Consider the following 9,564-nt stretch of genomic DNA (forward strand, 5'->3'; position numbering starts at 1 on the left):
GAAAAAAAAATCTTGCTCTTGGCCCTATTTGCAGGGTTCAGCAAGATGCCCAGTACGTGGTAGGTACTCAGAAAAAAACGTTATTGAATGTACGGCTGACACACATGTAGGTAGCATGCACTGGTTTGACCAGGTTTGTTAAGCCCTGATGCCGTTCTGTTCTAGGTGTAAACAGCCATTATCCTGCGGCCCCTGCCGTGTGCCTTCTGCATCTCTGGCCTCTTTCTTGGGGACATCAGTCCCTCCCTTCATGCAGCAATTAGTGGATTACGTCCCAACACATGGGGTAGCTTTCTAGCCCTCCAGAGCTCTGGCCACCTCCAGCTCTGGTTGGCCAGTGCCCATGTTAGACTAGTTGGGATAAAATTTTAATATTATCTTTGATTAAAGCAATAGTCTATGTGTTGGTTTAACACTCTCTGTCAGCTCTGATGCAACAGGAGGTGGGGGAAATCCAGTATTCTGAGGAGCATACAAGAGTAGAACGGGGGAGACGTGAAAAACAACCAGGGCAGGTAGGAGGGGCAGGCAAGACGGAAGAGCAGCAGGAAGAGGACATGTTATCAGAAGATCGCCAGCTGCAGGGATTTGTTCCATCCAATCACCTTTCTCCAGTGCATTCCATCCCTCTGTCTTCCCAGGATGGTGAGTGAAAGCTCTTTGACGAGTATATGCTACCTGTTTAGAACCAGCACCATAACTACTGTGTTTACTATGCTGACAGCATTGTCTGACGAAACATTGCAGGGAATATTTTCTTTCTTTTGCCCTTTGTGCTGGCCTATTTTGGATAAAATAACATCAGTCAGATTCATATCCAACCCAGGTCAAATCCTGTTACAATGTACTCCATGACTGGTGTCTACATCAGTTCATTGTGTTGGGATTCCATTGTATTAAATATTGTCGAAAATCTGGTACTTGTAAATCTGTTGCTGTTTTGTCAAAAGGGTATTACATACTGTAATTTAGAAAGCATTCAAGAACCATTGCTGAATGTGTGAATTGCATTTGTTTCGATTAGAGCGGAGTTTTGCAAACCGTGCGCTGCTAAATTCCGGAAGAGTGAAAGTTGGTTTGATGGCCAAAAATGTTTGGGAAATACAATGCAGGTTTGAATATTAAAGGCTCTGAGAAGTCATGTATTTAAAAAAAAAGCTTAACTTTTAAACTCAAGGTTTCTCAAATGTATTTGACTGTCTTCTCTCTCTCTCTCTCTCTCTCTCTCTCTCTCTCTCTCTCTGTCTCAATTTTTTCATGGAACTCCTAATGTGGGATACCAAATTTGAGAAATGAGTCAGGGAATTCATTCTTGCTTTTATAGGGCACCTGCCATATGTTTGGAAATGGGCCAGTCCGGCAAAACAAAGACAAATAATGCACAGTGCTTGTTCCTGAAAGGCTAGCAGAGGTGATGCAATGCAAATCATATTACAGAGTTGTTTTATTTTTTAATTGTGGGAAAACAGAAGACAAAGCAACTGAACCGAAAAGAAGAGAGATTAGGACCATATCTGGGAAAGCTTCCCTGGTGAGACAGTCTCACTGTGAGAATACGTCCATGCAAATGTCAGGTTTATAAAATAACCAAAGGGAGAGCAAAGATCCTCTAAAACATCCTCGATTAAAACCATTTAAGGGGCACCCTGGGTGGCTCAGTTGGTTAAGCGTCCAACTCTTGATTTTGGCTCAGGTCATGATCTCACAGTTTGTGACTTCGAGCCCCGCTTCAGGCTCTGTGCTGACATTGCAGAGCCTGCTTGGGATTTTCATTCTCTCTCTCTCTCTCTCTCTCTCTCTCTCTCATGTGTGTGCTCTCTCTTTCTCAAATAAATAAATAAACATTAGAAAAAACAGTTAGATATATCCTAACAACATAAATTCCTCCTACCTCAAGACATTGGGTATGCCAAAATGTCTCCCTTGAGTCAGCTAGCTCTCATTTCAGATAGTTGCATGAGGGTGAGTAGTGGCCATAAAGGTAATTTGCATTTTGTTTTCTTTAACACACATATGCACTAAAGATTTCGGTCTTAATTGGATATCTGCTTAGATCCTAGCTCTCTTGCCATGGCTGGACAGGGATTTAAGGAATGTGCCAGGTTTCCCTGGCTGTGAACTTGTTTTTTCTTGCATCCAACATGCATAATGGCATGGCCTTTATTAACTAGTTACTCAGTGGATGGGGAGTAGGAATGGATTGGAATCCTTGATGTGGTTCCAAACATTGCTAGCTTTCTCAGCCCTAAAACCAGCAGCCCAAAGACATCTGAATGTCTTTGATGCATTCTGCATAGCGCCTACCACAGTAGGTGTGCAGCCTCACCATTACAGACCAATGGAAGGGAAATAGAATGGGTGTGTTCTCTCTCTCTAAAAAGGACGGTATGCCTCCACTCTGCAAATCAATTCACCTACACTGTTTTGCTTAAATTTTATAAATACCATATGAGGTAGATACTACAGTATTTTCATCATTGTTACTGGGGTGCAAACTGAGGAACAAAACTGTTGGGCATTTATCCACAGTCAGAGGCGGAATGAGGAATAAAATGGGAGACTCTTCATTCTGAAGACTAAATACACTTCCACTGCACCCACTTACAGCGCCAGAATAAGGGGAAGACTAAGATATATTTTTTGCTACTCTAAAACAATTCCAGTAATGTTAAGCTATGACAATAAACTTTACTTCAGATAGAATATACTGTGCTTTCTTTTCCCAATGGAAAGAACGGTTACTTAAGTATTTCAAAATGGCTCAAAACAGAGTCTATTATTCCTTCACTTCTTTCTCCTTCTCTAATAAATACATTCCTCCTAGAAATGAGTCCGGTTCTTTTTTTTAATGTCTATTTATTTATTCTGAGAGAAAGAATGAGAATTTGTGTGAGCCAGGGAGGGATACAGAGGGAAAGAGAGAATCCCAGCAGGCTTCCAGCTGCCAGCGCAGAGCCTGACATGAGATTCGATCCCAAGAACAGTGAGATCATGACCTGGGCCAAAATCAAGAGTCATATGCTTAACCGGCTGAGGCACCCAGATGCCCCCAATTTTCTTTATTAAGTAAGGAAAGGATAGTTAGAATTTAGGGTGCCCCCCCTACTGGGAGAGACACATAAATGAAGAGACGGGATTTCCAGAAGTGTTAGCTAGTTTGAGATGATTCTTAAGTATTTCTTCCACTTTAGAAATAGTTTTCACAACTGAAAATATCTTGTCCATGATACTGGCTGATTGAAAGGCAAAGCACTAGTCCTAAGATTTTTTAAGGGTCCTGATGACATGCTACAGATAGATAATGAAACAGAAAGAATGAAAGGTAAATTTAAATAGGCAATGTTTTCAAAAGAATATTTAAAAACAAAATTAGACATCAGAGGAATAACCCAATGAAATAGGGTTTAGAGGAAGGTAAGATGTATCAGTCATTCTCACATAGTTAGGCGCAGACCTTCTAGCATCACATTTTACATTCAGTAAGTTTGTCAGTCTTTGACACTACCTACCCCACTAGGAGGCTTTGATGTGGTCTTAAAGATCTTGGAAAAAAAAAAAAAAGAAAAGATCATCCAGAATGAAGAAGGGCAAAAAACATATGATTTCTCAAGGTACCCTGTGTCTCTATTAATCTACAATTCCAATGGCCCAATTTTTAAATATTCCTCTAAAACCCTTGCCCTGGGGCGCCTGGGTGGCTGAGTCGGTTAAGTGTCCGGCTTCGGCTCAGGTCATGATCTCATGGTTCGTGAGTTCGAACCCCGAGTCGGGCTCTGTGCTGACAGCTAGCTCAAAGCCTGGAGCCTGCTTCAGATTCTGTATCTCCCTCTCTCTCTCTGCCCCTCCCCTGCTCGTGCTGTCTCTCTCTGTCCCTCAAAAATAAATAAAAAACATTAAAAAAATTTTAATAAAAATAAAAAAATAAATAAAACCCTTGCCCTGAGAGTCATGCTTCCTATTTGAGACCCTTTCTGCCTTTTCACCAGCAAGAAAAGCCAAGAGACCCAACTGGAAATGTTTATGTCAATTGTGCATTTCTCTAATGTTCATGTTAAAGTGTCTCCAACATGTTAGTACACACTCAGGTCAATCGGGACCTTCTTAAAATGCAGATTCTGCTTCAGAAGATCTGGGGTGGGATCCAGGATTCTGCATTTCTAACAAATTTCCAGGTGATGCTGATACTTCGTCTGTGGAGCGTACTGAGTGGTAAGACTCCAGACGTGGACGCATAAATACCTCTAGCAGGGAGCACTTTACAAGAGCCCCTCCCACTGTTTGCTCAGATATCCTAGAGCTACTCCGTCTCACCACTCAGCTAGAGCCAAAACCTACATGAAGAGGAAGCTATCACCAGGGTGTTGGGTAAGAGAGAGTCAACTGACTTTTTTCCTTAGACTAAGATTCGATGATCTGAGTTTTGCATTACATAGTTCTCTATCTACTTCTGTGGCACTTAACATTTTGGTGTGTCTCTGTAAGATCTGAGGTGCATTACAAATAATGTCTCTGAATGGCTTGTCTTTTTAAGTTAGAGCAAATTTAAGATTATCCCTTTAAAAAGATTCTCACTTGCTTTCACGAGTGGAACAAGAGGTGGAATCCGAGTTAACAGGTACTTAGAATTATGCTATGGAAACCTAATAATTGGCGCCAGGCCCACAGAGATACCCGTACCATCCATGTGTGGGTTGGAGTGGAGAACGACTGTTCTTTCTTATACATACCAGTGCCATCTTTTGTTTGTTCAAAATATGGTTGAGTCAAAGATGAGTAAGGCCACTGATTGGAAAGATTTATTTCTGTGCCAAAGATTAAATGTCTATATGTTAGCAACTCATGACATTTTTTCAGCTGCTGGTGTTATTGACTGCATTTCAATGAGAAGAAGTTTCATGACAGTTCCTAAAATGGAGGTTGAACAGGCAATGTTGAAAATTTATGAACACTGATTTAGCATTTAATAAATGTATGTATACCTAATGACAATTGTACAAGCCAAGAATATGTCATTTGATGTTTAAGGGAATGAAAACCATGGCTTTCTATAAATGTTCTTTAAAAATGGTTTTTTTAAAGCTTATTTACTTTTTGAGAGAAAGAGAGAGACAGAGCACAAGCAGGGGAGAGGCATAGAGAGAGGGAGACACAGAATCCCAAGCAGGCTCCAGGCTCTGAGCTGTCAGCACAGAGCCCAGTGCAGGGCTCAAACCTACAAAGGGTGAGATCATGACCTGAGCCCGAGTCAGACACTCAACCAACTGAGCCACCTAGGCGTCCCTAAATATTCTTATAAAATGCCGTATAGAGAACAAATTGGACATGGCTCATTTTTTCATATTCAGTTTATTTCAATAATATAAATATTTCTTTCACTGTTCCTACTTTATGGAAATCGGGGGGAGGGAATGTGTGTTTTTGATTATTTGTTTAGAAAGACTAATGCCACCATGCAAAGTAACATTCTGTACTCAACATGGAACAAAAGATATAATGTCACAAAACATTTTCAGCTCGCTTCTATTTAACTACAAAATTTACTTTAAAAAGTGTGGCCTTGTTTCTTTCAGAAATATTCATTTTCTTCGTTCTGTGTGCAGCAAAATGATTCTTTCCCGCTTCTCTCCACAGTTAGAACTCTTATTTAGAAAATAGCAGGCATGACATTGCAGCCAGCAAAAAAATTGTCTACAAATGAAAGATAACTAACGTGTTAAAAACTGTGTAAGGACAAATGGGAAATCACAAGTAATTTTTAAATTACCTCAATGTTAAGTTTTCTTATTTATTTCCATTTTTATTCTTAATTATGGAACAGTCATAATTAAGTGAAATGACTCACAAAATAATGTTAGATATCTATATACCCATCATTTAGGTTTTAAATTTGTTTATGTTTATTTATTTTTGAAAGATAGAGACAGAACATGAGTCGAGGAGGGGCAGAGAGAGAGGGAGACAGAATCTGAAGCAGGCTCCAAGCTCTGAGCTGTCAGCACAGAGCCCGACCGGGGGCTCAAACCCACGAACCGTGAGATCATGACCTGACCCAAAGTCGGATGCTTAACCGACTGAGCCACCCAGGCGCCCCTCCCATGATTTAGTTTTAACAAGCATTAATATTTTGTATAGATATCTGTTTTGTTGTCTTTTTCTTTTAAAAAATGTTTATTTTGGGAGAGAGAAAGAGAGAGACAGAGAAACAGAGAGAGGGACAGAGAGAATCCCAAGAAGTCTCTGAGGTCTCAGCCTGAAGCCTTGTGCTGGGCTATAGCCACGAACTGCAAGATAGATCATGACCAGAGCCAAAATCCAGAGTTAGAAGCTCAACCCACTGACCCATCTAGGCGTCCCTGTTGTCCTTTTAGCAAGATTCTTCTTCAGTAAAAAGAAAACATTAAAAGTATTTATCATTGTTGTCAAAGGAGTGAGTCACTTCAACTGAAATTATCTGCTAACTTCCATATAAAGCTCATCAGAATTTTAAAGGATGACAGAGAGGCCTCTAACAGAAATTCTTTCCCGTGATTCTTGTATCGTATCAGTGTTCAAAAATCATACCAATCGTAATCACTAGAATTTGGGTTTGCTTACAGGGGAGATTTTTCTTCTAAATAAACTAATTAAAAACAGAATAGAAAGTATGTTTTGTAGACTTTTTGTTAATGCTGTTTCATAATTATTGTAAAAATGTATTTTTAAAGGATATCTTAATTCTTCTACTCCCATATGTCCTGTACCTCATTTGTGTGAGGAGGTGGTTGGCAGGTGTGTGTGAAATATACTTACGTGTATGGATAACATTAAGTGTTAACTTTTAAAAAGCTTTAAATGAGGCAGAGTCTATTCCACTCTCTTCTGAAAGTCCTTGATAGTCAGCAGATACAGAAAGATGTGATAAGGAACACAAAACAGTTTTAAAATACAAAAATGATTAATAACAACAATAAATTAACTTTTGTAAGTAATGTATTTAGACATTATTTAGATGCTGGAAGGAAATATGACCTTGGTGCTCATCTTTAGGTACAGCTAGAAAGTAAATAGTAGTTTATCTTTTGCTTGCAGGTAAAGATTAAAGAGGGAATTCCTTCAGACAAACCTGTCATTATTATGGAGTAAACTGTGAACAAAATGTTGTACATGAAGTACTTTGGGTCAGCCCTGTTGATAGTTAAAGTTGCAGATGTCTACGTGCTTTGCCGTGTGTGCCATTTATGGCTGTGTTCTAACTCTGGGTTCACTGTGTGATATTATGTGTATCTGTCTCAGGGCAAACAGCTTGTTTGTCTCAAATCAAAGTCTAAAAGATAATTGTCCCTCTTTCTATGGGCTTAAAACAGTTTTTGTTTGGATTGATAGTTACTGTTTGAGGAGACTTATCCCTCTGCTGGCTCTTTTTCTATTCATTATATTATAATATATAATTTTGGTTAAGCAATTGTATAATCTTTGCTATACCATTATTCTGGACTCCTGTATAAATGTTTAAAAACGTTTTCCATGAATAAAATGCTTATGCTTGCATATTCAATATCTTTCCTATTGGACTTTGGGTACAGTCTTGTGTAATGGGACTCATTTATAATAATTTTTTTTCTTTTTACATATTTTTACATATTTTGTTTTAAACAGCTAATTGAGTTTGATGACACTATATTTTCCATGATAAATTTAGAGTAGTATTCATTTCAAAGAATGCTAAACTCATTTTTGAGTTTTCTACAAATGAGTTTTACTAAATATACATATATTTATAAATATATTTACATATTTTATGTGTATATTTAAAAGCACTTAGCTCTAAATTTCATAGCTTTTACATCATAAGGCACATTTTTCATGATTTGCAAAATATTTGCTTTTTCCGTTATACTGGGAGTATAAATTTTGAAAACTCATTTTCCAAAATATCAGGAATATTTTAATAGCAATAACCTTGTTAACTTTTGTTTGCTTATTTCCTGGTCAAGATAGTCAAGATGGCTTGAAATTTCTCAGTTCTTTAAAAGAGAGTTCATTCATTCAACCTGTTTTAAGCTGAAGCATACATGAGTTTCTTTGATTCCTGTTTACATAATAGTATTAATCATTAAATATGACTGACCTGGTAACTCAGAACATAGAGCCAGGGGTAGGAAATGATAAATGGTATATATACATTGTATTCAACTGTAATTTATACAAAAAATTTAAAACTTGAATCTTTCATATAGTCCTTATTGCAAATATAATTTATGGAATACAGCAACTGCACTGGACATATATAGTCTGCTAAGGAAGGAGCCTTTAGGAAACACCAACTCATTAGGAAACATCTGATGAATATTTTTCATTGTGATTGACTAAATGATTTTTTACAGAGACACGTTGCACCATCAGTAAAATACCACTATGAACTTAGCTTCGCCGCACCCCTCCACCGTGAATTATTTTTTATTTTTTATTTTTTGGTGGCAGTTAGACTGACCTTTGCCAAAAATACATTCCCACAACAGAAACACAACTACCGTCTACACGCACCCACACCCCGCCATCCAGGTGCAAGGCGCCACGCTGGGCTCTCGGAAGGTACCTAGAAGCAGGACCGCCGGAATGTCTGGCCAGGTCACGTGGTGCGACCACCCAGCCAAGTACCTTTCAGTATTTACTTGAAAACTTCAGAGATGAGCAACTTACTGTAGCCTCTGCCTTCAGAGAATTTAAACCCAAGTGTAAAGGATTAGGAAAGCATATCTCTCTCTCTGCTTGTACTGAATTGGAGTCCACACAGCAAAATGAAAATAACTAACGCGTTTGGAGATGGCCCACTGCATTTCGCAAGGCGCCCCCATCCAAAGGAGGGGCCGGCACAAAGATTCAGAGAGCCCTGGCTATGCAAAAGAGGGCGAAATCAAATCTGGGCCGCGGGTGAGCACCTGGAAAAAATTCGTGGGGTTGCCGGCATCTGAGAAAGGCCTCGAAGCACCCACAGGGTTGCGAATGCCGGCGCGGTCACTCCAGATGGAAGGACCCCCCACCTCGCTCTAAAGCCTGTTAAACCGCGGGGCCCACGCTACGAGGCACGCTTTTAGAAGCCCCCTCCGAATGCAAGGGTCCGACCTAGGAGGCACTTCCGCTGTGCAGTTTGCTAAGTTTGGATTCCGAGAGTGCATGGGGGAATCCACGGCTCACGCAGGTGGGACCCTCTCCCGGCCTTAGCCTGGACTGTCTGCGAGACGCTCCCGCCCGCGAAAGACCGCGGTAGCCAGGGTCTGCGGTGACCACCGCTTCCCCCACCAAATCCTGGCGCTCCGGGGCCGCGCTGCAGTGGAGAGACCGGAGTCCCGCCCCAGCCCGAGGGGAAAGGCGCAGCGCCTCCGCTCGCGCTCCCGGTCCGGGAGCCTCTTTCCTCCCCCCTTTCTCCCGCGGCGGCGGCGGCGGCAGCGGCTGCGGGGAGGGGAGGAGAGTGCGGGCGAGGGGCGGAGACAGGGAGGAGCCGCGCCCGCCGCGTCCCCGCGGCGGCAGGTGTGGATGGGCGCGGCGAAGGTGCGGCGCGGCGGAGGTGCGGGGATGTCCACCCCT

At 40.9% G+C, this 9,564-nt stretch overlaps 1 pseudogene; it reads left to right on the top strand.

The window, feature by feature from the left end:
* Window positions 1–8,655, top strand: part of LOC115275921 — a 26,092-nt pseudogene extending 17,437 nt beyond the window's left edge.
* The last annotated feature ends 909 nt before the right edge of the window (window positions 8,656–9,564 follow it).

The sequence above is a fragment of the Suricata suricatta genome, chromosome 13 (assembly GCF_006229205.1).
Source record: "Suricata suricatta isolate VVHF042 chromosome 13, meerkat_22Aug2017_6uvM2_HiC, whole genome shotgun sequence".
NCBI lineage: Eukaryota > Metazoa > Chordata > Mammalia > Carnivora > Herpestidae > Suricata > Suricata suricatta.